Source organism: Panthera onca, chromosome E2, assembly GCF_046562875.1.
Source record: "Panthera onca isolate mPanOnc1 chromosome E2, mPanOnc1 haplotype 2, whole genome shotgun sequence".
NCBI classification, from domain to species: Eukaryota; Metazoa; Chordata; class Mammalia; order Carnivora; family Felidae; genus Panthera; species Panthera onca.
The window spans coordinates 29846485-29873236 of NC_138353.1; positions in this window are offsets into that span (position 1 = coordinate 29846485).

Below are 26752 nucleotides of genomic sequence, written 5' to 3' on the forward strand. Positions count from 1 at the left end.
CTATGAATTCTTTCCTGCCCACCCAGGACTCCTTTTCTTTTTAAGCACATGATGCTCTTACTTTTCAAAGTTATTATGCAATCATAAAAAAATTCATAGTTTAGGGGCACCGGGGTGGCTCAGTCAGTTAAGCATCCAACTTCTGCTAGGATCATGATCTTACGGTTTGAGAGTTCGAGCCCTGCATGGGGCCCTGTGCTGACAGCTCGGAGCCTGGAGCCAGACTTGGATTCTGTGTCTCCCTCTCTCTGTCCCTCCCCCACTCATGCTCTGTCTCTCTCTCTCTTTCTCTCAAAATTAATAAGCATAAAAAAAAGATTTTTAAAAAATAAAATAAAAAAGAAGATTTGTAGTTTAAAAGTTAACTTTTACTCCCGTTTCCTCCATCAGGCCCATTTAGTAGGGGACCAGGAATGGTGTATAGTCAGATCCATGAAAACCCACTTGACTCTTGTGCCCATATAGAGTGTGAAAATAAGTAAGTAAGTAAATAAATAAATAAATAAAAGAAACAAAAATGAGAGTAGCCCCTCCTTGGCAGAAATGGGAGACAATGCAGAGCACTGAATGAGGTGATGTGCAGAGAGCCTCTTTCTAAGATTTTGGCTCCCACTGAGTATCTGAGCCTAAATGTAACCCATGTAAAGTGACAGAGAGGAGCAAAGCAGTAGAAGACACCAGAAGGGAGTGGAGTATATCCGTTCAGTTGAAAGGGTAAAAGCTAAGCGATGTATAAACAATTCCTGCCAACCTAGAATGTTATACCTTGCTAATTTTTCACTCAAACGGGAAGCCAAAATAAGTACATTTTCAGATATACAAAGAGAATTTGTAAGGAGATGTTCTTTATAAAATAATTATTAGCAGACATGCTACAAGGGGGCTTTAAAGTCTCAAGTATATAGAGAAAGCCTCAGTCCCCAAAACAGTATGCCTACTAATTATGGCTTTAGTGAGTATGATCTCTAGCCAGTTATATATACATACATATTACATAAAGCTATAAATCCGTATGTAAATATAGGTCCACAAGTATGTATATGTGCATATGTGTGCATAGACTTATGCATGTCTATTCGTGTGCATGCATGTGTGTGCACGCGCGTGTGTATGCAATTGTGTTGTTTATATAAGAAACAAGGGAGAGCTGAAGAAAATAAGGCAAAATGTTCACATTGGTTAGATGGTTATCAGCTATGGTGTTCCCTATTTTTTCTTTTTGAAATATTCCATATTAGGGGCACCTGGGTAACTCAGTCGGTTAAGCGTCTGACGTCAGCTCAGGTCATGATCTCACGGTCCGTGGGTTCGAGCCCCGCGTCGGGCTCTGTGCTGACAGCCCAGAGCCTGGAACTTGCTTCAGATTCCGTGTCTCCCTCTCTCTCTGCCCCTTCCCTGCTCATGCTCTGTCTCTCTCTGACTCTCAACAATAAATAAATGTTAAAAAAAAAAAGAAATATTCCATAATAAATATATTTTTTAATAATTTTGAAACAGAAGGTCAATGAACTGGACTTGTACATGAGCGTAGACTTCAGGCATCTGAAAATACCAGTAGCTCTTCTCTCCTAAGCTCATCAGCCCATTGGCGTCAGCACTGTGTTTTATGCACATCATGTTAATGCTGTCTACTGTGGACTGTTAAAAAAAAAAAAAAGACATTTTTATAATCAGCCATGGGTCTTTGAAAAATATTTTCCCTCCAAGGGGCGCCTGGGTGGCTCAGTTCGGTTGAGGGTCTGACTCTTGATTTCGGCTCAGGTCATAATCCCAAGTCCCGCATCAGGCTGCATGCTGAGCATGGGGCCTGCTTAAGATTCTCTCTCCCTCTCCCTCTCCCTCTCTCTCTCTCTCTCTCTCTGTCCCTCCCCCACTCATGCTAGCTCCCTCCCTCTCTCTCTCTCAAATATATATGTATGTATACATATACATACATATGTGTGCATATATATATACATATATATATGTGTGTATATATATGTGTATATATGTGTGTGTATATATATGTGTATATATATGTATGTATATATGTGTTTATATATGTGTGTATATATGTGTGTGTGTATATGTGTGTGTATGTGTGTGTGTGTGTGTGTGTGTGCATATATATATATATATATATATATATATATATATATATATATGTTTTCCCTCTGTTTGAATTTAGCTTTGTTCGAATTGCCTTTTCATTTTGGGGAAAAGACTGTGTTTGGCAGGATTGTCACAGGAGGGTGGTGAGAGAAAGGCATGTGATGTGCTGTCTTCCCTGGTGAAGGGGGACTATCTGTAGCAGTCTCTTTCCTTGGATTCATAAATGGATTTCTGCCTCATCTTGCAGTAAATCTGAGACCAAAAGAATTCATAGGGCCTCCTAATGCACATAATGTGGCATGACTGATGAAATGTGGCAGGGCACAACCCAATACCTAGTTTTCTGAAAACCACGCTGAAATGAACCATCCTGGCCAGAAAGTTAAAACAATACACAGACTTGAACAACCACCAAAGTTATTTTCCTTGATTCAGTCATTTTCTCGGGCACTTTGCAATTTGGATTACAAAGCACTATCTGTGTATTTTCTGATGGCGGGTGACAGCTACTGTTTATTCCCAGAAACTCAAATTAATGGTTTTGTTAAATCGACTTTCACCACGGCACATATAAGTCATCCCCTGGGGATCTGTCTAACGGTCTAAGCTGGTTTCATGTACTTCGAAATGAGTGCTCTTAAGCAAACAGCAAGAAAATTGGTTACCTGAATCTTGAAAGTCAATTGAGGCTCTGTCTGCAAGGACATAGGAGGGTCAGAAGAAATAGGTATAAAATAAGAACCAACTTCATTGGCCCTTCCCTAGTATAACAATCATGTCAGTAAAATGGACCAGTGACTCTAAGACAAGGGAAAGCCTGGAATTAAGAAGGCTCTGGTTCCAGTTTGGTTCTTTCCCTTGGTCTCTCTCGGCCTCAGTTGTCCTGTCTATAACCCTTGAGTCCAGCTTCCTGCTTCGTGATCCCACAGGCGAGGATGAAATGAAATTTCAGGCGTGAAAATGTTTTGTAGATGGTAAAACACCGTCTCTGTATAAGGGATCAGACTGACTTCCAGATAGTTGCATTTCTTGTTTTTCAAGCTGGTGGTTTGGGCTCAGCAAAGACAACAGACTGAATCACATCTGACTTCTCAGGGTCTGAGAGTGTCCTGTCAGATGAGCATAACCATCCTAAATCGAGCACCTTCTAAAGCTGTTCTGAGAAGCACGTGAGAACATAGATGCAAGATCACATTGCAAACTTAAAGAGATGGGATAAATAGCAAACACAGTTATTTTTGCTGAGCATTCTCACTGCCTTTCTAAACAAGCAACCTTCTGTAAATGGTGAAAGAGGCAAAGAAATGCCAGCTCTGAGCAGCAATGCCCCAGGAACCGATAGGGAGGGCCCATCATGTAGGTCAGATTTGCCTCCATTATTTGGATAGTTCAAGTAGAAATCATGTCGTTGTTGTTTTCTTGCCTTGATTCTATCTGAATCACTTGGAAAATTGCCTCTGTTCTTGATTTCCTTTTCTCTTGGGCATTCTGAAATGGAGCTGTTAAACCACATAGGCCATGACTTGGGGATTCTAAAGCGTACAGGTAAAGGAAACGGTAGAAGCTCAATTAGGTAATGACAAATGTCTTATTTAGGGAGAAAGCGATGTGTTCTCTTAGGCTATAGAAGGTCCCCCAATACTGGCCTGCCTAAAACATCTAAAATCAATCTCATATGCTCAAAGATCATAAGAAGGAACACAAGGGCGTTATATCAAAACCATAGGGCTGCTTTAAGTGCTTGAAAACTAAAAAAGAAAAGCCCAGTTTGACAAGGATTGGATTCGGATTCAAATAAAGACTTGTGAGAGCAATGGAGCGGCAGGAGTACAAGGTTAGCCATCACTGGCCTGGGGGGAGACATTTAACTTTCACATTTGTTTATTCTCCAGTGACATGGAGATACTACTCCAGGACCTTGTCCTTTGCTGAACAAAACTATCGATGGGAACGCGGCTTGAAAAGTACAGAGCCCGGTGGAAATGCAAGCTATCTTGGTTATACTGGAATACAACCCAAGCTGGTTCTCCTCTTCTACTCCGTGCTGGCCGTCAAGGTAATAAAATCTTCACATGCAAAAGCAAAATTTCATGCCCTTCCCCGACCCCCCTCCCAATGTATTGGCAATATTTTGTGTGCTCTAACATAGGGCCTTCCACCCAGTGTCCACAGTCCCAGGGGAGGTCTGGGATTCACTTCAAGAAGATCTCTGTTTCCTCTAAGATTGTATCATATATGCGCGTTTATTTATATGTATATGTAGTCAGTGTGTGTGTGCGCGTTTGCACGTGCAAGCACGGGTGGGTGTGTGTACACAAAGAGTACATATATTTCATCAAAATGCCAAAGAGATCCATGACCTAATCACTTCCCCTTCGTGAGAGGCATTATCTCCACTCCGTTGTTACACATCACCTGCACAATCTGTATCTCATTGTCATTGTTCCCATTTTCAAACGGAAGGGAGACCCGCAATATATTTAAACCCAACAGTCTTATCTCGGACAGCGTCTCCCCTAAAGGCGTCTATTCCTGCAAAGCTTGCCATTGAAGTTTCTATTTTGTGTGCTCTCCTCCTCGGGCAGACATTGAAATATTGATATTTCGATTAAGGTTGGGAGCGTGACTCTGAAGGCCAAGGTCCAAAGATGGCAACAAGAGGGTTTGCCGTTTTGATAAATCCTGATACGTTCTTTGATGGAAAAACAATGGTAACATGTTCAGCGGGAAAAGTAGCACGCTACAAGTTTGACGGCTAAAGCCGCCTTGCGGCAGACGGGGCAGTAGACAATTCCTTTCTCTCCACTGACTTATTACCTAGTTGGTTGAGAGCTTCCTGATAAAACTCAGAACGTTACGGTATTGCCAGTGACAGCAACGCGCCCTCCACCGTGCTATTGCTGCGGGATCGTCAGGAGGACTGATGCTCTATCACAAGCAAGCCCAAACCAAATCTGAGAAAGCACTGCATTTGGTTCATGAGTTCTCAGCTCAATTTTAATGAAGTTCATATTCTCCCAGTGTCACATCAATGATAGCTAAGTTTCCTTTCCTTCTTAAATTCTGGGATCGCCATGCTTCTTACAAAGAGGTAGATGTTTGTTTCTGTTAGCCACTTGGTAAATAATTCATTTTTGTAAACCCAGGCTGACTGCCATGGAAGCAGCTGAGCCCAAACCAACAGACCCAGGGCTTGAAACATAATGATATTGAAGATCTAACCGACAGCAAAGTGAGTGCTTCTTGTTCTTGGTCACAATAATCAAAGTAGACCTTGCCAAGGTTCCGTGAGGTAAAAAGGGCTGGAGAAAATATCACTGCCTGGTCTTTTTTCCCTTTTGCGGGGAAGAAGGTTCAAAAGCAAAACCCTTAACTCTTCTTAAGCAGTGTGTAAATGCCCTAAAAACTTTTTCCCTTAGTGCAATGGAATTTTTCAACGATTTTACAGTGTTTTTGCGCATTCAGTATTATTTGCAATTGGTATACTTTATATTTCACAAAAAGTAGTAAGCTTTTTTTTTCCTTTTAAATCTTCCACAGAACTCTTGTCGTCACCAACTCACATGCAGGATTATTTTTAAAAAGAAATGGGAGGGTGGCGGTGAATAATTTGCATTAAAACTTAATATATCAACCTTCCATCCAGTATCTCTAAACAGATGACTAACACAACTTTTAAAAGAGCAAACAAGTCCCCTAGAAACAGAATTTGTACATATACCTGGCAATCAATAAAGAGGAAACAATATAAAAGTGTGCCCAGTCATTTATTTCTTAGGTTCCTTCATGTGTGTTGGTGTTTGGTGTGTAAATAGGGTGGTTTGTTGTGGAAATAGGACAAATGTGGATTGAATTCACAGCCCAAATAGCAAACAAATGGTCATTTTCACATGTGATGCTTAATCCTGGTATTTCTTTTCTTTACATGAAAATGTATATGCATGTGTCTACATACATAAATTTACTTATGTATTCACAGACACATAGATAGGATATTTTAATCTGGAATCTCCTTCTGCTTTCATTTACAACCAAAAAAGTTGAGGTAACAACTCAAGTTTAAATATCAGATTTCCACAGCCAAAATGCAAACAGCAAGTGGGTTAAAGATTGCTTCCTGCGTGCATTTGCCTCCAAAGCATTTTATCTAGAGCTGACCCCATTGGCCAAAATCGTCTTCTCTTGTTCATTGGACTTGATTTGGTGTGCCACCTGTCTCTTGTTTGTCTATAGATTAGCACAAAAATGTCATTGCAAACTAAGTGAATAGGGCGCAGCCTCAGCACCTGCCACTTTTAAAACTCTTTAGAAGATTCCCTTGTTTATTTTGTAAGCACCCAGGGGGGCACTTAAATAACTGCATTGAAACAAACAATGCTGGTGATGATTAAGGAGGCTTTTCACATGAAAATTCACTTCAGAAAAATGTTTTGCAGATGTACTGAAGAAAACTGTATCACTAAGAACCACTCAAAATACTTTGGTGGACCAAAACACCTTTATATTTCTCCTGGCAGCCTGCCAAGTTCACTGCCAGCTTGAAAAGAATTCTATAGCTGGAGGCTAGAGCAGAAACTGCAATGATTTAAAAGAGAATTGGCTACAGTAAGAACGATAATGCCCTATATCGTTAAAATGCAACTGGCATCTTAGCCTCCCTACAGCTCTTTGAAAATGTGCTTACTCTTCAACTATTTACAAGGAAAAATGCGGAGACAATTGAAATCACAGGAAATAAAAATTATTTTAAAGGACTGGGAAGTATTTGCCAAATGATTTATCAGTGGTGCTTATAAAATAATAACGTGTTCTCAACTGTTAAATGAGTAAGAAATCCATGCAGAAATTCTGCTCATTATGAAACTCACCCATCAGGCATAAACCATTTTCATGATGTCCTAAATTAATTAATGCAGACTGTAAACACAAAATCAGTTGGCTTAAAATGAATATGTAAACACAAACAGACAATGTCCTGATGTCATTGGTTTATCTTAGCATGTAACAGAAATAATGATATCTTTGGTTACTTTTCTTCTCCGGGTGATTTTGGAGAACTATGATTCGGTCTGGCAAGCTAAGAGAAATCACAGGAAGTCCACGAACCAGAGTAAAAGGGATCTCCTGGGTGTTGGAACAGAAAACCAAGAGAAGTAGCTATCTAGTGGTTCAGATTTATAGGAAGCAGCAAGGACATGCCTTTAAACTTAGGGCTCAACACACTGTACGACACGACTTATTTCTTCCTTACGTGAGAATGAGTAGAATTCTCCTTTCAGTTGGGTCCATACGCGTCCCCATTAAATTTGCGCTCGTGAATACACGCAGGTCAATGGGAAAGTCTGGAGTAATTTGCTAAAAACTCAATATAGGAAGTGGGGGGAGGAAGCGCTCAGGTTAGCACACCAATCCCTCACTGTGTGCCAAAATTTAAATAAGTTACACATGGTACCTGGCCTCAGGGGGCTTAATGCACCAGGGGAAACAGGTGCATAAGTGCGTATTAGCAGCCAATGTGAAAAAGTACTCTCATGGAAGTATGTATCAAGTGCAGTGGGAATATCAGAGAGGGTATATTTTCTAAAAATCTAAGTGTATAATCAGCCAAACCTGTACGAGTGAGGGCTTGTGGTAATTTCAACCCAAACGCCAACAGCCAAGCTCTTCCCCACTGTCAAAAGAAAATGAATGGCCAGTTATACCTTCTTTCCCCACTGTGGAAAGAAAGACTCACCTGTCTTTCTTGAAAGACATGAAAAGTAATGACTGAAATAACCAACCCCAGGGAACTTAATTCATATTCCATTTTCTCCTGATGATTCCATGCCCCATCAATGTGCTGAATCTGTATTATGGGCTGGATTCACCTCCTGAGTTCCAGATCCTCAAGTCTGACTTCCTTCCTAATATTTCTAGATGCCTCTCTGGCAGCTCCAACTCAACATGTTCCCAGATGAACTCAGCATCTCTCATAATTTCCCTAAACCTGAACCCACCTTTCATGAAGTATCCACACAGTTGTCCAAGTCCAAACCTGGCGCATCATTCCTGTCTTCCCTTTCTCTGTGATTCCCACTCATGTCCAATCTGTTGAATCCAGTCTGTTGATTCTAGTCTCTTAGCTACAGATTCTAGATTATATAGATTGTACGGATTATAGCTATAATCCAGTCTGTTAGCTACAGCTTATAGATTGAATGTGTGTTGAGATCCTAACATCCAACGTGTTAGTATTAGGCAGTAGAGCCTTCGGGAAGTAATTAGGTCATGAGGGTGGAGCGCTCGCTCACCAATGGGAATAGTGTCCTTATAAGAAGAAACATTGAGAGTGACGATGTCTCTCTCAACCATGGGAAGATGCAATAGGATGGCCATTGGCAAACCGGGAAGTAGGCGCTCACCAGACATTGGATCTGCCAGCACCTTGATCTTGGACTTCCCAGACTCCAGAATTGTGAGGAATAACTATTGGTTGCTTAATCCATGTGGTCTATGGTATTCTGTTGTAGCAGCTCTAACTGCCTAAGATACCATGGCTTTCAAACACATTCACTTGCCTCCATTCCCTCTCCGACACCCTACGTCAGAGCACCATTGTCTTTCACTAGATTGCCCCAGTGGTCTTCCAACTTAATTCTCAACTGCTACCTTGTCCACCCATAAATAAATCTACGGTAGCCAAAATGGTCTTTCTGTATTGAAATTTTGGTTTCTGCCCTGCCCTGCTTGAAACTTTACAAAGGCTGCCTGCTGGCCACATGACAAAGCCTAACCTCCTTATTGGGACTTAAAACAGGTACATCATAATCTGACTCCTAAATATCTCCTCCAGGTTCGTCTCTCCCCGGGACCAACGCACACTCCAGAATAATCAAGTCTTGCAATTTCGCCAGAGCATCACTGCCAGAAAAGTCCTTCTCCCCTCTCACTGCCTAACTCCTGGTCCTTCAGATCCAGTAAAGCTAGTACCTCTTTCAGGAACTCTGCTGCTACCCCAATAGATGCCCCAGGTCATAGCTGACCAGTTGCCATAGGCCAGCGCATACCAAGATCTCTTACATATGTCACTTCTTTTAAACGACCCACTTAAGGACTGTTAGCAGCAAGTCCTGTACCCTGGACTTGGTTCTTGAATTCAGCCAAGAAAGAATCCAGAGCTAAACTCTTAAGCAAGCAAGCGTTTAATAGCAGTCAGAGCAAAAGCACACTCTCAAAGAGGAAGAGAGGAAGGCCCCAAAGGTGGTAACTGTGCCCAGGGCCCGGGTTATCTTTTTTCTTTTTTCTTTTTTTTTTTAATAAATGTTTATTTACTTATTTTGAAACACAGAGAGAGCACACAGATATAACTGGCGGGGGGGGGGTGGGGTGGGGGGAGGCAGGCAGAAAGAGAGGAGGGAGAGAGAATCCCAAGGTTCTGCACTGTCAGCACACAGCTAGACATGGGGTTCAATCTCATGAACTGTGACGTCATGACCTGAGCTGAAGTCAAGAGTCAGACGCTTAACCGACTGAGCCACCCAGGTGCCCCATGGTTGTCTTGTTTTTTATACCTGCATTGGTTATGAGTCATAGCTAGGGTGGTCTCTGATTGAGGTTACGTCCAGGCACCAAAGGGATTCTTCCTACGGGTCTGGAGGGGGAGTTTTTGGCCCTATGTGGTCCTTGTTGGAATTGTCATGGCAGCCTTCCCCCTGTGAGTGGAAGACAGAGAGGTCAAAACCACAATGTAAATGTATTATAATGAAGCAATAGGCTACTTTAGGGCAGCAGTTATAGGGAACAGTGAATGTATGTTCCCCAGAGTTTTCCCCAGCTATTTGTGTTTAGGAGGTCATTGATAGTTTCCACGTTTTTCAACTGTGGGACAGTCCAGTTCCCTGCTCATACCTAGCTGACTGCATACTCTATCCAGACTACAGTCCCTACCACATTATTACTGCCTCCAAATCAAGTCAGGGACTATGTCTTATTTTCACTTGTATCTCTAGTTCCTAGCAGAGTTATGAGCACCTAGTAGGTGGTGATGAGGTTTATTCTGGTGTTGAACAAACACATGCAACACATTGCAGGGCCTACAAAGATCTTCTTACGCAGTGTTTCATCCCACTCAGATTTTCCCCTCATTGGTTAAAATGATAGCTCGAAACATAAATACATGTATCATTGTGATAGATATAGATTAGATAGATAGATAGATAGATAGATAGATAGATACATGGGTACATAGATCTATATATGTCACATTTACGTAAAAACTCTAGGGGCGCCTGGGTGGTTCAGTCGGTTAAGCGTCTGACTCTTGATTTTGGCTCAGATCATCATCTCACAGTTCGTGAGATCAAGCCTCGAGTCGGGCTCTGCACTGAGATTGTGGCACCTGCTTGGGATTCTCTCTCTCCTTTCTCTGCCCTTCCCCTGCTCATGCTCGCTGTCTCTCCCTCTCAAAAATAAATAAACCTTAAAGAAAAACCTCTAGGCAAATGATAACATGGAACAGAAATGGTAAGGATGATGAGCCTTAAAACAACAAAGGACCTCAGGAACACAGAAGGAATCAATAATTCCAACATTTGACAGGGTGGTCAAATAGAAAGAGTCTTAAAGTATTACTTTGACTGGTGACCTTGGACCTTAAGAGTCCACCACTGGAGATTGAAGCTTTCAGGCTGAACATGACTCACCTAAGAATTCTTTATAAAATGTAAATACTCATAGGAGACAAGCTACATTAAGTCTCCAGACACCTAAATGCCAATTAGCCTATGGAATAATGTTCTGTCACAGAAACCCCAGGGATGGGGATTGAGTCTGGAGAGGACAAAGGAAACTTCACCTCCTTCGTTATTGTATTCAGAAACGTTGCTAGTGAGGCCTTAAGCTTCCACACATTAGTTTTTGACAGATAGTTAGCTTATATGTATGCATATATTAATGTATGTATGTTTACAATATTATTAAGTCTAGTGCCTATGCTATACTTCTCTTCGTCTCTCTGCTCCACAGTTAGTCTGAATTACAAAGATATATAAAAATAAAAATTGGAGACCAACAAAAGGCTGCTATTTTGTCTCAGTTTCATTGAGGTATAACTAAAGTACACTAAATTGCGCATATTTAAAATGTACCATTTAATCGGTTTTGAAAGGTGTGCACACCTGTGAAGCCATCACCCCAATCTAGAGAAGAAATATTTTTATCACCCGCAAAAGTTGCCTCGCGTCCTTTTATAATCCATCCTTCTCTCCGCCCCACCCCTCTTAACCACTTGTCTGATTTCTGTCACAATAGATTGATTAGTTTGCAGTCTCTGGAGTTTTATGTAAATGGACTCCTACAGCATGCACTCTGTTTTTGCAAGGCTTATTTCACTCAGCATAAGGATTTTGAGACTCATCCATATTGTTGCATGTATTAACAAACTTTTTACGTTACCAAGTGATGACATCTTTCAAACCATTCCTTCTACCATCATAATCATTTCATGAAAGAAAAGGCATTTTAACCATCAAAAAAGGAGGAAAAATATGTATCTGCAGAAGGACGGTTGCTCTTCAGAATGAAAAATTGGCAACCCCCTGCTGACAAAGAGTGGGGTCCTGAGGCAAAATCGCATAAGCCCTGTTGCCCAGAGCCAGTCCTTCTCCTGGCCACGAAGGGGGAAGCGTTGCCCCCTCACAAAGCCCCCTCTTCATTCAAGGAGGGAGAGAAAAGCAGATCCCTCTTGAGGCCTGTTTCCATGGTAACCGGCCAGCAATTGACAATGTGGCGGCAGTTGGGCCTCCTGAAGGGGAAAATCTTCAACAGAGACCAGGCCACTGAGAGGCCCAAGAAGGGACAGCTCATTCCCATGCCTCTTGAGGAGGCCCCAGGAATCACTGGGCTGTCCTTTTACTGGGAAAAGCCCTCGTGGGTTTCCAAAGAAATGGAGGGAGAAGGGGAAGAGAGGACTTTCTGAATCAGGCTGGCCCATGACCTGGCAGCTGTCAGGGCAGTGATGATTGCAGAAAGAGCACAGGTCCTGGACAGATGTCACCTTCAAATCAGTGCAACTTGGAACAAGTTCACTCAACTCCATGAGGTTCGGTTTCCTCTGGAAAATTAGGCAAGATGGGGGCTTCTGCATGGAACAAGTCCTGAGGGCATCATTGAGGTCAGAGTCTGTTTGCCTGCCTTCATTCCAGTGAGCATATGCTTGCCTTCTACAATGCCCTGGGGGCCAAAAGGGCAGAGGCCCATGTCTGTGTGTGGTGTTTTTAGTCCTGGGAGGGGTGGAGGGCAACGATATTGGGTAAATATTCCAGGTGAGTAAGGGGCTTAAATCCAGATGCTCCCTGCCCCCCATTTCTCTCCAAGATGGCTGTCAAGAAGGCCCCATGTTCCCAGCATCTGTGACTGTATGTGAGAGCAAGAGTGTCCGTCAACACATTTCACGCACTCTTCCCCATCCACTCCCCAGATGGTCTATCAGATCTCTGCTCGTTGATGGTCCCAGCCAATGACAGCGTCATAGCCAAGGTTAAGAACTCAGTTCTGGTGGCAGGCACACCCAGGTTCAAATCCCAGCTTTGCCTTGATAACTGGGTAGCCTTGGGTGGATTATTTAACGTTCTTAAGCCTCTGTTGCTTTATAATAATAATTTACTTCATAGAGCTGCTGCAAGAATTGTCAAAATATGTAAAGTGTTTAGAAAACTGAGACTTTTTTTGGTCTGGGCAAGGTAGAAACTTTCTTGGGGTCTTTCTCACATTCAGTCCTGTCCTAGACATCCCCTCTGCTGCAACAGAGGCTGTGAGTAACCCAGCGTAGGCCTGGTGCTCTGCTTAATGGTACACAGAGTGCAAGGCCAGCCATCGGACAGCTTTGAAAAGTAGAAGATCTGCATCATTCTCAACACTAACAACCCTCAGAGCTACCTGTGAAAGCCTACAAAACGCAAACAACCTGTCGGAGAGTAGGTTCGCTTAGAGCAGTTATCTACTGGTTCATTTGTGATGTTCTGTTCTGAGAGATTCCCCAGGTGGCCCCAGTGTGTGGCCAAGATTGAATACCATTGGTCTAGAGCAGGGGTTGACAAACAGTTCCTGTGAAGGGCCAGATGATAAATATTTTAGGCTTTGTGGGCCACAAGCTACCTTCTCCATCCCAAATTCTATCATTTTTTTTTTTTTTTACAACCCTTTAGAAATGTAAAAACCATCCTCGGGTGTGGGCTCTACCAAAACAGGTGGTGGCCAAATTTGGTCCACAGGCCATTGCTTGTTGAGTCCTGGTCGGAAGACCTTAGCCCTGGAGTTCCCGTGATCTAATGCATTTTTTGGTTTGACCCAGAATTCGATGGCCAAGTTGACCCCACAGTCCCTTTGGCCGGCATGGCGATCCTCTGCCCTTTATTTGCCCCCCTCACTCTACACCTCCAGGAAGCCACCACAGGGCTTCACTGCAGCTGAGAGCAAGGCTCCCAGAAGGCTGCAGACTGAGAAGCGTTGGCAGAGCAGTTGTGTTCCCTCGGAAGAACAGAGTCAGCACCACGCTGAGCTCAAGCATGGAGAGAGGGAGGCTTCTGCTGCCAGAGCATAGTCATTTACAAGCATATATTGAGTACCCTTCATCTAATTCATCCTGCAGAAAGCAGAAAATTGCTACGTTTGCACGCAATAAACTTCTGGCAATAAAAATTGGGACTCTACACCATTCCTTTCTGATGGGTGAGGAGCGGGCGTCCGTTACTGAATCTGTTTTGTTACAGCCTATGCCACAGGGCCACTGCTGGAGACCCACTGCATAACCATTCGTGGCAAACTTGGGACTTCCTGCCCAAGGCGCAGGTGGGATGGACAGAGGTGTCCCTGTCAGAGCTAAGGCACTTGCTTCGGGATGAAAACTAAGCTCTCTCAAAGCCTGTACATGGCTCTTTAGATTTTGTGCTGCAGGACTCCTGAGGTCTCTCGGGTGTGAGAGGTTCTCTGCTAAAGCGGAACATGAAGGCACAGCTGTTGAGAAGCTTCCTTTTGAAGTTAGGAGGCCGAAGATGAGTTCCATTTTTTTTTTTTTTTTTTGGTGTTTTGGTGTTCCACTTGGTCTTCAAGTTCACCCCATTCCTAGAGTACTGTCCTTTGAAGAAGCGGAGTTTCAAATGACAAGTCCTCTTGAAGCTCATATTAAATACAGGAGGCCCATTTTCTGGGTCATAAGATAGAGACATTTTGATTTTACCAGAACTCTTGGGATGGAGGCTGTTTGGAAAGGTGCTTTGGGTTGAAGGAGCATGAATATGGGTGGGGGATTTGGTGGGCGACAGGGTGAAGAACTAAGTCACCTCCTCACTGAGGGAGGGAGGAAGAGAAAGAGAAGGAGATGGGGGTAGCCAGAAAGGTTGTGCAGCATATGCCCTCCACAGGGCTTGTCTCCTGACTCTCCCAGGTCTATAATAGTGTTAGGAAGTTCATAAAATGCTTGTGATTTAATAAATTTTTGGTGGAAACAGCGAAGATACCGAGCTTCGTGCTGAGATTGATAAAGGGTGGGACAGAGCTGAAGCAGCGTGGGCAAATTAAAAAAAAAATGGGGGAAATACAGAAAACACGGCATTAAACGCTAAAACCTTCCCAAAACAATGGACGGTGCTGGAGACTTTCTCTAGATGGTGCAATTAGCTATTCTTCAAAGGTAACTAAACCCCCATGTGATGTTATTCTGTTATTTATGTTATTATTAATTTCATAGGGGTTCTATCTGACTTCTGAGTCACATCTGGTTGTCTTAGCACACATTTTAGTGCAAGAGTAAGTACGAAGTAGATTTATTTCTCTCTCTTTTTCAAAAAAAAAATCAATAACCAGTTTGCAATGCCTTTGATAGAAATTCAATGACTAACATAAGGTTTTACTTTATCAAGAAGCTGGCATATTGTCAACAGCCTTCCAAGAGAGTAACTGATTCAAAATCCAATTGTCAAAACCTTCACTGGGTGCTTGTTGCATGCCAAAACAGTGTGCAGGGTCCCGGGAAGATTCAGAGATGCATTCTCCCTTCTCAGAAGAAGTGTCACCAAATAGCATAAGCATGGGACCAGAGGAACAATTCCAATATGCGTGATACAGAGACAAACATAGCAAAGACTATGTGACTTACTCAGCAGGTTGAAACTAAAGCAGGGCTACCTGGGGTTATATAACCTACACGGTTGACACTGGAGACCCCAAAATCACAGCTGTCAAACACATGCCACTTTGGGGCTAAGTGGAAACTTCCATCCCTTCCACGGACATTCCAAAGACTTTCAGCCTGAAATTAGCTAGGACTATGGGCAGAATGATCAGGAGGTGTTTGTGAGGGATTTGCCTCACGCCCAAGCTCCAAATTGCTTCTTGAGGAGTCAATCTCGAGGACTCAACAGTTATCTTTTGAAACAGCTTTTAGGAAAAAAATCAAAAGATCTGTTTTGCAAGAGCCTGATATCCTAGTGGCCTGATCAGGCATCCTGGGAATTGCCTTAGGAGGGAATAGCTGGAGACTAGCCATGGGCGACGCGGAGGAATGTGGGGTGGTGAGTTAAGCATGTGGAACACGCAGAGGGATGGAATAGCACCAAGGTGAGAATAAGAAAGTGGTTGCCCAAAATCAAATTTAATTCTCCCCAGCTTCTGCTGGAAGTACTCAACTGATGCAACATCCACTGGCAGATAGTAGATATTTGGTAAATATTTGTTAGAAGAAGATACAAATATTGGGGCGCCTGGGTGGCTCAGTCAGGTAAGCATCTGACTCTTGACTTCCGCTCAGGTCATGATCTCATGGTTTGTGGTTTCAAGCCTTGAGTCTAGCTCTGCATTGACAGTGCAGAGATTCTTGGGATTCTCTCTCTCTCTCTCTCTCTCTCTCTCTCTCTCTCCCTCTATCTGCCCCTCCCTCGAAACAAATAAATAAACTTAAAAAAAGACTATACAAATATGGATAGAAGGTATAAAAGCATCACTTGAGAAGCATGGGATGCTATTCACTTTTCAGAGCCATATTGTATTTACCATGGCACTTTAAGAATGGGTGACGCTAATGCCACTGAGATCATTTCCACTAGGAGAGAAGTTCTGAGGACTCTGAAAACTTGTAGGACGAGGCAGGCAAGCCTAGAGATTGTGATAAGTAAAGTGATTAACTGAAGAGCTGTGTGGGGGGAAGAAAAGAGACCCAACTTAGCCAAGGTTCAGAGATAACAGAAACTTTTCACCAAATGAAAGGTGGCTGTGAGCAGACGGTCTGTCATTGATTTCGGGGAAAGCTCTCGGACAGAACCAGTGGACTCAGATAGCGCTTTCAGGTGAAGACCTCTAGGGAATCCGGCTTGTTTAAGCAGCCCCCAACTCCTGTGGGAATCTGGCTTATTTCTGGGAAACCTGAACGAGAAAGAATTCAGAGCTCTCAAAGCTATGCAGAGCGAAGTGGACCAGTAAACACGGGAAAAATGAACATTTCCTGGGAATGTCAACTACCAACAGAGGCATTTTTTTGGTGTGCTGCAGAATTCAGGTTCGTGAAAGTGCGTCATGAAATGAAAATATTGTCATTGTTGTTGGTGGTGCTGACGGGGGTGGTGGGGGGGGAAGGGGAAAAGGGAATGAGAATTGCAACTCTCTTTTTTTACATCTGAGAAAACCACAACCCAGAAAGATGAAAGCAGCTTTCTCCAGGTCCCCCACACAGCAGAAAGCCTTCCTTTAAAGCTATGTATATCACCAGCTGACATATTAAGTATTTTTCTACTGGAATATCATTTCCATTAAAATGGGAATTTTATTTGTTTACTGATGTATCTGCGGCACCTAGAACAGTGCTTGGCACAAAGTAGGTGCCCGGTAAAAATGTGTTAAAGGAGAGAATGACTGAAATGTCCAAACTCTTGTCACAATGACCTTTAGATGACATCATACTGTTTCCTAAACCTAGGGCCCCTTGGACCGCTCGGATCAGCAAGTATTTACCATGCGCACATCACACGCCTGGCACTGTGCTAGTTTGCTTGGCGGGGAGTGCGTGTATTAGCGAGGACTCTTTCAGCAGCAAAATGCAAAAACACAACCGAGTCTAGCTTAAACATAAAAAGGGGTGTGGGTGGTAGAGATTGGCTGGTTCATATAAGTGGAAAGTTTAGGGTAATGCCTGCAAGAATGGCTGGAACTCACAGCACAAAAAAAAAAAAAAAAAATTCTGGACTTTGTTGCTCTCTCCGTTACTCAAGGCTCTGTTTTTTCTCTGCATTGGCTTCACTCTTAGGATTTCTTTAGACTATAGTCCTGGTAGTTCCAGGCTAACATTTCCCTTGCTTAGCTGTGGGAAGATTCCTTTATTCTAACAGTTCAAACGAAACTCTAAGTAGTGTTCCTATTGATTCAGTCTGGATTAGGTGCCCGTTTACAATGAGTTACTAACCAATGGGAGGCAGTAATTCACTTCCATTGATGTGGGTTAGGTGAGCACACATGGAGCCTGGGATGGGGTCAGCCCCATCCAAACTACATGGATGGACTAAGAGTGATATTCCTAAAAGAATATCAGGGGCGCCCCATCCAAAATAAGAAATGCTGTGAAGGTAAAGGGTGCACCCCAGATAGGTATTGGTAGTAAAAGCAATTAGAAAAGTCCCTGAAGTGGAGGAGCTTAATTTTTGTTGGAGGAAAATCACAAATTGATTCATGAATAACCAAACAGCACTTGATTCGTATCAAGTCTGAATTTGAACTTACGACAGGAGCGTCTTATATCGCTAACTTCCGAAATTTCAGTTTCCTTTTAGTATTCGATTTTGTGCTGCTCCCACTGACGCCCCTTCACCACGTGTGCCCCGAATTGGTATATCCCCTTCCCCGAGCTCCCCCTGGAGCCTCCGGTTGCTGCACTGCCAGTCAACCCTCCAGGTTTGGCCCTGTTTCTAACTTCAAAGCAGGTTGTTCAAACAATTAGCAGCGATTTTATTGTTGCCCTTTACCTCTTCAAAACAAAAATGAATAGGGGCACCTGGGTAGCTCAGTTGGTTAAGCGTCCAACTCTTGATTTTGGCTCAGGTCATGATCTCACGTTTCATGAGTTCGAGCCCCACGTGGACTCTCTGACCGTGTGGAGCCTGCTTGGGATTCTCCCTCTCTGTCCTCTTTCTGCGCCTCCCCCACTTATGCACTCTCTCTCTCTCTGTCAAAATAAATAAATAAAAATTAAAATAAAATAAAGGAAGATCTGTATCACAGACACAAATGGAACACCAGTATCCCCTGCCATAAGTTGAAAGTATCTGAAAAATCAAACAATGTTATTCAATTCTATCTAGACGCTGCCAAGGTTTTAAGCCCAAGGTGGGCTCTCTATTTATTTTTTTTAATTTTTTTTTTAACGTTTATTTATTTTTGAGACAGAGAGAGACAAAGCATGAACGGGGGAGGGGCAGAGAGAGAGGGAGACACAGAATTGGAAGCAGGCTCCAGGCTCTGAGCCAACAGCCCAGAGCCCGACGCGGGGCTCAAACCCACGGACCGCGAGATCGTGACCTGAGCTGAAGTCGGACGCTCAACCGACTGAGCCACCCAGGCGCCCCGGGCTCTCTCTTTACAAAAAAAAAAAAAAAAAAAAAAAAAAAAAAGCAAAGTGACCAGCAAATATCAGAGAACTGTTAAAGGCATATTAGAGCCAAACTTGCACTTTTTCCCCTGATTTCAATATAAGGATTGAAGGAGAATTGAAAAGGCAATAACTTCCTCCCTATGGGATATTATTTAAAGCCTTGCCCATGCACTACCTAGAATGATAGCATTTCATCCCTGACAGATGACCAGGGAAGCAGCAAATCAGAGGAATTAAGGAGAGAGTTGAACCAGGTAAGTGACACTGGGAAAGGCAGTAATGCTTGAGGTTGGCCTCACAGGGCCGGCATGGCTTTGACCTATCTGCTGTAGCAAATGCCCTGTGGTAAGGCTGCAGACACAAGAAAGGCTCACAGCTGGGTCTCCCAGAAGGCCCAATGACCAGTCCTTTCTGAGTGTCCTCAAGGCCAGAATATTTGTGTAGGGAGCAAGGAATCTCTTTTCCATTCCCTCTCCAATCATTTGTGCTTTTTATTTTATTTTATTTTATTTTTAAATGTTTATTTATTTATTTATTTTGAGAAAGAGAGAAAGGAGGTAGAGAGATAGGGAGAAAGAGAATCCCAAGCAGGCTCTGCACTGTCAGCGGAGAGCCCAGCATGGGACTAGATCCCACAAACCTCCAGATCATGACCCGAGCCGAAACCAAGAGTCCGACACTTAACCGACTGAGCCACCCAGGTGCCTCTTTTTTATTTTATTTTATTTTACTTTATTTTATTTTATCTTGTTTTATTGTCACTTGCTTTTCACTCCAATTACGTTCATTTCATAGAATTATTTTTGCTTAGCACAAACGGTTGTCACTAATGGTGCTGTCGTCACCGAGGACCCCGTATGTCCCACCCTCGACCCCTACAACAAAGCCAGCGAATGAGAAGCTTGGCTATGAAGCAGAGGCCGGAATTGCAGCGGGGTCTCCCAGCGGGGACTCCCCACCAGAGTGGACAGTGCACATGGGAAGATCTCTGACCAGACAGAAAGCATCCTAAATGCCCGCAGAGAATGTCCTGTGGTCAGTCTCACGGTATCTCACCCCAGTCCCCCCTGGCGGGCCCCCAATCTCTTTTCACCAGTAATAAAGAAAACACACGTTACAAAAAGGCAGTTCATCTGTGAACATATTGGCTAGGATAACACATCTTAGAGCTAAATGTGTCATTGTAAATGGACTCGTTTTATGTCTCCACATACTGTAGATGTTTAAAAAAAGGCATATGCACAGAAACTATGGGAACCGAACCACAGCAGGAGCCCATGAGCTGAGACTCTAGTATAATCTGACTTTTGTGTGGCTCATTTTCTTTCTTTAATATTTTCTTAATGGGTGGAGGAGGAAGCAAAAGGAGACAGAGGCTAACACAGAGCACTGTGTAAATAGAAATACATTCAGTGTATCTTATTTGTCATCATAAATAGAAATACATTCAGTGTGTCTTAAATTATTTGTCATCACCAGGATATAGTGTGATCTAAAAATATTTTGTATGGTGATATACACTTGCATATTATATAGGAGTCACATATAATTTTTTTAAGTCTTATCTTCCAATATTTAATCAATCACCAGGTCCTCTTTCTTCTACCACCAAATTATACCTGGAATTTTTATTTATGGGAATAAATAAAAATAAGTTTCTTTAAAGTTTATTTATTTTCAAAGGAAGAGAGTGCATGAGTGGGGAGGGGCAGAGAGAGAGGGAGAGAGGGGGGGAGTGAGAATTCCAAGCAGGTTCTGTGCTGTCAGAGCAGAGCCCAATGGGGGGCTCAAACGCATGAACCGTGAGATGATGACTTAGGCGGAAATCAAGAGTCAGACACTTAACTGACTGAGCCACCCAGATGCCCTTGAAAAAAATAAGTTTTGTGTGTGTGTGTGTGTGTGTGTGTGTGTGTGTGTGTGAATCCCCATCTGTGTTGCCAATGTCCTCTCTCATTGGACAAATGAGAAAGCCTCTATCCTGGTCTCCTTCTTTGCACCATTGTCCTCAACGGGCAGCAAGGGGACTCTTCTAATCCTGTCCCTCCCATTGTTAAATCCTTCAGAGCTTCCTCACTGATCTCAAGATGGAGACCCGCTTCCTTCCAGAAGCCTCCAAGGCCCCTGCATTTTTTTTTTTTTTTTTTTTTTTGCATCTTCCTCTCTCTCCAGCTTTATCTCTCACCACCTGCTTTCTCTCATACCCTGTGGATCCTCAGCTGTGGCCTGGAGATGTGCATTCCAGTGTGGTGGTTAGAGGCAAGAACTGTTACCAGACTTCCAAGGGCCAAATCCTGGCTCCCCAACTGATTAGCTAGGTGCGTGATCTTGAACTACTTACTTAACCTCCCCACTTGCTTCATCAGTAAGACAAGGGCTATGATGGGCCTCATTGTTCAGGTTGTCATCAAGATTATGTGAGTTGAGATAGCTTTTAGGGCAGTTATAGAATGAATAAGTCACTGGGATGAAAGGTACCGCAGAGGGAATACAGTCAATGATATTGTAATAATACTGTATGGGGACAGACGATAGATACACTTGTGGTGAGCACAGTGTAACATACAGACTATAGACTTCTGGAATCACTATGTCGTACACCAGGAACTAACGTAACATTGCGTGCCAATTATATTTCATTTACAAAAAAAATGACTTAGAGCAGGATTAAACTAGCCAGAAGGCCTTAGGGCCTTTTAAGATTTCATTCTCTCTGTGAAATGCACCTTCCCTCCCTACCTCCTTCCCACTTGGAAAATCCTACTTATTCATCAAATTCTATCTGTTATGGCTGAACTGTGTCCCCCTCTCCCCCAAAATTCATATGTTGAGGCTCTAGTCCCCAGTACCTCAAAATGTGACTGTATTTCGAGGTAGGGTCTTTAAAGAGGTGATTACATTAAAAGGAGGCCATTAATTGGGCCCTAGTCCAATCTGACTGGTGTTCTTAGAAGAGGACATTTGCACACAGATCAAAAGAGAGAAGACCATGTGAGGACACAGCATGAGAGTGGCCATCTGCAAGCCAAGGAGAGACCCCAGAACAAACCAAAGCTGCCAACACCTTGACCTCAGACTTTCTAGCCTCCAGAACTGTGAGGAAATAACTTCCTGTTGTTTGAGCTACCTAGTCTGTTGTATTTTATTATGGCAACCCCAGGAACCTATCACAGATTTGCAGATTTTGGACTCAGCAAGCCTCCACAATCATGTGAGTCAATTTTTAAAATTTTTTCTCACTCTGTCTCTCAATAAATGGATGGATGGATGGGTAGATAGCTAGATAGACAGATAGATCTAGATGGATAGAGATAGAGAGATAGAAAGAGAGATAGAGACATAGAGAGAGAGAGAGAGAGAGAGAGAGATCGATAGATCTAGATGGATACAGATAGGTAGGTAGATAGAGAGATAGAGAGATAGACAGATCTAGATGGATAGAAATAGGTAGATAGAGAGAGAGAGATCTAGATAGATAGATAGATAGAGATCTTTTTTATAGCTATATCTACATATACTTATCTCTATCTCTATCTCTCTATCTCCCTATTTCTATCTCTATAAAATCCCCTTGCTGTAGGTTCTTCCTTCCAGCACATAGCACCTGGAATAGAATGTCATACCTATGGTCTTGTGGTCACTGTCCATCTTGCCTCTCAGACGGTGACATCCTGATGTGAAGAGTCAGTTCTGCTGTTCATTGCGGCTCCCCAAGAACCTATCATGGTAAATCAATATGGGATGGATACACATGGAAAACCCACAGTGGAGACATAAGTTTTTACCATGTCTTTGCTCTTATAACTCCCAAGAAAGTTAGAGGAACAAATCTTTTCATGGAGATGATCAATATATTCACCAATATGATGAATATGTTTGTATATCTGTGGTTTTAAATCAATATTTTGCTGAGTTTATATGTTTGATGGGAGAAAATTTTTACTATAAATCCCCTATTATTATGGCTTCTTATACCTTAAAGTCATATAGACACATTGGATATAAATGCAAGTGGGTGAGAAACAGAACCGCATGACTGACAACAGTGACAGTAGATTTGGGAGCAAGTATCAAGACAGGAAAGGGGAAATTTGCTGATTGTATTCTATAATTTTGTGTGTAATATTTCTAGGCAAACCAATTCTGTCACTCTGTGAGACTTAGCTTTCGCTAAGTGTTATGTTAGCCATGATTTTTTTTTCAGTATCTTTGCATCTTGGATGGCAAGCTTCTGGCTCTTCAATAAAAATAATGCCACACTTCTTATTCGTGAAGCCACTGTGTGACACAGGGGAAAATGGACCAATGTAGCAATCAATCAATGACGAGTAAGTAGTCCAACTGTCACTAAATTGTGTGTGTTTTTTGGGGGAGGGGGGGATCCCTTCCTTCTTATTACCCTGTTTTCTCAACTCTAAAATGTCTGCTATAATGAGGGGATGACTTAGGTGTCTCTAAAGACCCATCCAACAATGGTAGCTATGACCAAATAATCAACTCACCTGGCAGGTAAGGTATACAGGAAGAGCCGTGTCTCCCATGCAACATCTTCCAGGATTTTTCAGAAAGTAACCCCCATAACTCTTTCTCTCACTTAAGTATTTCTGGGGAAACCCCCCCCCCCACCACCAATTATCAAGAAATGACTAGGCCCCTGGTACTATGATAGATGCAGGGGACAATGATGATGAGCAAGAGGGCTCTGTCCTCCTGGAGACAGGAGATTCAGTGGGTGCTTACATTGCTGTGTGATAATCTCTCTGATAACAGACGCCTTGGGTATCACTGAATTCACATCCAGGAGTTCCTCACATAATCCTGTGTGGCAAGGAATCCAAGAAAGCTTATTGGAGGGAGTGAGGCCTACTGAGACATAAGAGATAAGTGATGGTTGTCTAGGTAAAAGCATAGAAGGGTGGGGTTGTTGGGTGTGAAGGACATATTCCAGGCCAAAGTTTGCAGCCACACTGAGCTCCTCACTCCTCCTTCCCTGATCTCGGTATCTTTCATTACTGCCTCCACCTGGAGCTCTACTCAGACAAGCTCTCTTCATCCACATCCCCCCCACCCCCCCGATCCTTTAAGACTTGAGTAAAATACTATCCCTTCTGAGAAGCCTTCTCTGATCCCCTAGATAAGAAGCCAGCATTCTCTGTAATCACATGAACATCCAGAGACAGCCTGAAAGACCATTCCTCCATTACAACTTCAGTGATGGGTCACCTTACACAAACCATATAAAACTGGGCCTCGTGCGGCATAAACGTGCGTTCAGTAAAATAAGGGTACTGGAAAAGGACACTGAAAACAATTTGCATCATCAGAACACACTCTTAAGAAAGTACAAAATGGGGGCGCCTGGGTGGCTCAGTTGGTTGAGCGCCCGACTTCGGCTCAGGTCATGATCTCACGCTTCGTGGGTTCGAGCCCCTCGTCGGGCTCTGCGCTGACAGCTCGGAGCCTGGAGCCTGCTTCGGATTCTGTGTCTTCCCCTCTCTCTCTGCCCCTCCCCTGCTCACACTCTGTCGATCTCTGTCTCGAAAGCTAAATAAACATTTTTTTAAAAAGTACAAAATGAAGGAAACCACACAGACGGCAGCAATTCCTTTATTTATTATTCTTAAAATGCTCTTTTCTGAGATTTCTCACGTTCAGGACTTCCCACACCAACCATTCTACCAAAAACACATTGAACTTGGCTCTTCATCCTCTCTGTTCACTTTTCTCTGCTTTGGTAAAGTCATTCTCTCTCCTTTTTGGCATAATAATGGGGGGATGAGGGAAAAGGGATGATGATATACATGCATTTTCCCCATCACACTAATATGAGAATTTGTGCTATTAATATCTTATCTTCCTTACCAGGCCTATGATTAATGTTTAAGCCGAGAGTTTCCCAGTCTGATTTTTAAAACTCCTACCAACAAAGATTCCCCCCCTCCGCAAAACATAAGAATGTTCTTTCCCTGTGAGGAGCATATCCTTTTCTAACCTCTAATTCTCCACATTATTATTCAATCAATTATTTAGCATTTATTGAATATGTACTTTGATAAACTACGGTACCTTCTTACTGAATGAAGTTCAGGGGACCTGTGGTTTTCTCCATGTGATATTGTGATTTATAACAAGAAATAGATATTTGGTCTTTGACCTGCTCCTGGCATAGAGCTCCTAAAACCATTTGGAATGTCCTAAGTGATGAGAGCCTTAAAATTGTCTTTTCTTGTGTTAACAAGTGACTTTTGGAAGTCTGCTAAGTCCCCAAAGTTTGGGGTTGGTTGCCAGTGGAGTCAGCCACGTGATTAAGGGTTTGAAACTTTCAGTCTCAAGCCCTCCACAACCCCCCATCTTAGGGGAGGGGAAAGGGGCTGGAAATGGAGTTCAATTCTCAGCAAGCAATGATTTAATCAATCCTGCCTGTGTAATGAAGCCTTGATCGAAAGGACAGAATTTGGAGAGCTTCCAGGTTGGTCACCATGTTGAAATTTGGGGAGAATGGCGCACTTGGAAAAAACATGGAAGATGCTTTCGCCATACTTTGCCTTATGCATTCCTCCCATCTGGTCATTCCTGAGTTATATCCTTTTATAATAAACCAGTCACCTAGTAAGTAACATGTTTCTCTGTGTTCTCTGAGCCACTCTAGGAAATTTATCAAACTCAAGATGGAGGTTGTTGGATCCTCTCATCTAGAGCCAACCTGGTCTCACAACTAACATCTGCAGTGGAGGTGGAAGGCAATCTTGTAGGACTAAGGCCTTCCTCTGTGGGATCTGATGCAATCTCCTGGCAGATACTGTCAGAATTGAGTTGAATTGTAGGACACCCAGCTTGGTGGTATGGGGAAAACCTTCACACATTGGTGACCAGAATCAGAATCATTAGTCTCCAAATTTAAAATCAAATTTTCAGAGGAGTTTACCTTAGGGAAAGCCTTCATCCGTGCTTCTTCACCTGTTAGTATACTACAGAATTACTTAGAAAGAGGAGCTAATGAGGTCAAAGTCTATATAAAGTCTAGTTAGGTTTGTACAAGAGCAGTCTTTTCTTCAACATTGGTCCATGTCTTTGGATATTGCTTAATGTTTTACAAATTCAGGCCACTGATCATAAGAAAATTCAGAAAACAATTAGCAAATGCCTTAGAAGCCAAAAAAAGTCCCCACCTCTGGAAAAATAGCCCAGCAGGATGCTTCATTGTGGTCAGGTCAACAGATGATCACTGATACACAAAGCAGAGCACTTTTCTGATTTGGGATCTCAGAACTTCCCAGAAGGGGCCAAATATCAGGACCCTGAATAAAGCTATGACACAAACACAGGAAAAAATTGTTGACCCATACTTTAAGAAGGAGTTAAAGGTATTTCCTTGAGAATTAAGCAAGCAATAAATCTTCTCATTCACAAGAGTGACCCATGTTCTCTCACCCTTGCCTTTTATGCAATTTTTCTCAACCAGCATAAAAAGAATTATCAAAACTTACGCCAGAAATATTATTAAGAGCTGGCCTGCCTATTTCAAAATTGCTCCCATGAGGAATCTACACAGCAATTCAGGATAGGCTATGAATGTGATTGGATTAATTAGAACACATCAGAAAAATTTCAAGTGGGGGAAATAAAACCCTGATGGAAATTATTCCCAGGAATGCTCTTAATACATCAGAATTACTATATGAGTATTGAGATAGTGTGATAATTCACTAAATGGCCTGAAAGTATCGCAGTAAATTGGTACCTAGCTATAAACATATATAATCTATTCATTATTTAATTCTCAAATACCTAGTTAGGGTCTAATATGAGTTGACAGAGTTTAGGTGCAAGGAACACGGTGTTGGGCAAGCAGACAAAATTCTGTCCTCATGGGCATGCATTCGAGACAGAGATGGGAAATACTTTTCATACTGTCAGGACAATAATAAGAGGTGTGAAGAAAACCTAAGCAGGATACAAAGATGGGTGAAGTGAGCTAGAGCAAATGATTATTTTCGATAGGTACTCCAAAAGGGTTCTCCAAGGAAGTTTCCTTTTAACAAAGACCTGAAT